Genomic DNA, 2027 nt, shown 5'->3' with positions numbered 1-2027 from the left:
GAGGGAGGAAGAGGGAGAGAGAGAAAGAGAGAGAGAGCAAGAGAGAGGGGGGGGGGGAGGGAGAGAGACAGAGACAGAGACAGAGACAGAGAGAAAGAGAACATGGTGAGTATAACTATCCAACCCAGTAAATAAACCAACCAACCTACTTTATGTGGCCTTTCTTTCTTTCTTTCTTTCTTTCTTTCTTTCTTTCTTTCTTTCTTTCTTCCTTTCTTTCTTTCTTTCTTTCGTGAGGATAGGGAAAGTAGATGATTTTGGTTTTCCAGGATTTTAATAAGCACCTCTTATTAACATTAGATGTTTTGTGGATTAAACCACAGAGAACCCAAATGATGTTTTCTTTTCATAATCTTTTTCCTTTGCTTTTAACTAATAGTATGAGACAAAAGCTAAAAGGTAGCTACTTGGCCTCATCATGCCAACTAGGAGCCAAGGGTCAACTGCCTGTTGAGTTGTCCCTAGCATGTGTATTCTGATGTTATCCCACTAGCTCAAAACACAAGGCCATCCCTTTCAGCATTGCATGGGGGCCAGAGGTGTGTAAGAACTCACTCTTCCTCTCTACCTAGTTTTCATATTAGCTTATGCCTCTCATTTCTACTTTTTCTTAGTCAGAGTTAACTTTTATGCCAGCAATCTTGGAAAAGGTTTTTGTTTTTCTTTTTAAAAAGCTATATTAAACAGGAAACAGAGCTGCACCATAACAATTGAGACTCCAGTTAGGAAGGGAAGAGAAAAATAGATAATACCAAAATAAACCAGTGTGGTCTACAGAGTCTCCCAGGACTTGTCAGAGTCAGGAGTTTAGGCGTCAGTGAAGAATTAAGGCTGTTTCATGGTCCCCGCCCATATCGATAGGCTAATGTAGGTGCACACACCTCCAGAGGACTGGTTTCCCAACCCTGGTCAAACATGCTGCTACATCCAATCAGACAAAAGTTGCCTTTCCATCCCCTGAGACTCCTGGGCTACAGTAGCTGCCCCATGAAGCTTTTGCTTTGTAGATAAACATTAGCCACTCACTCAGGAGACAGCACCTAATCATTGGTTGCACAGATGTTAGTATAATGTATATTTTGTGATTTAACTAGTTACCTGTTATTAGCCACTTACGTTTTTAATGTTTCTGTCTTATAGTTTTCAACTGAGTGTCCTTACGAATGATGTTCCTGTAGTCTTGTCAGACTAGATGGCTGTATGCAGCTGGGACACATAGCTTGGTTTGAGATGGACTCTCAGGTAGGATACGCTGAATTGTTCTGTTCTGGATGTAATTCCCTTCTCTTTTAAACTGGCAAGAAGGTGATAAAAATGAACGGATAATTAAAGCTCGAGGAGAGTGGAAAGGGTATCCAAGGCTTTGCCTCTTATTCTTGATCCCTGTGTACTGGGCTCCCAGCTGACATGCTCGTCAGCATCATTACTGCTTTGCCTCCTCCTGAAATTAGATCAAAGCTCTCAGTGAGCAGGCATTCATGAAGGAGCACTTTAATGAAATTACTCTAGTGACCAATTGCATCTTCTTGCCTCTCCTGTCTTCCTTCCTCTTTTGATTCTGACTCAACCACTTGACCTCATCACCCTGACACAGGATCTGCCAGCCGACAGAGGCTTGGCTTTTTTACATTTCTTTTCCCTTTGTTCCTGGACATGTCTGCTAGGGACTTGTAAAGCAGGGAGACTACACCTTTCCCCAGATGGTAAGCAGCACTGGTGCCTGCTCCCCAGGCACTTGTGATTGGAGATATGGACTGTTTATGCCAGTGATGAAAGAGAATGAATCACAGCAGCTGCAGTGTGAGATAATCTGTGGACGAGACAGCTCGGCTGCCTTTCTCAGGCCTTAAATTAACTTTGCTTATTGCTCCGTCTTTTCTCTCCCTTTCCATTCTGTCTTTTCATGGTGGGGTTCCTGGCAGCTTTCTCAAGACTTTAATCTATTTTGCTACCTTCAGATGTAAGCTGCTCTGGTGTAGGGAATGGTGCCTACATGAAGGGCAGAGTGAAGAGATGATGGGGTGGGG

This window comes from Grammomys surdaster, unplaced genomic scaffold (genome assembly GCF_004785775.1).
Source record: "Grammomys surdaster isolate TR1022 unplaced genomic scaffold, NIH_TR_1.0 126076, whole genome shotgun sequence".
Lineage (NCBI taxonomy): Eukaryota > Metazoa > Chordata > Mammalia > Rodentia > Muridae > Grammomys > Grammomys surdaster.
Note: the sequence above shows the minus strand (reverse complement) of the source record.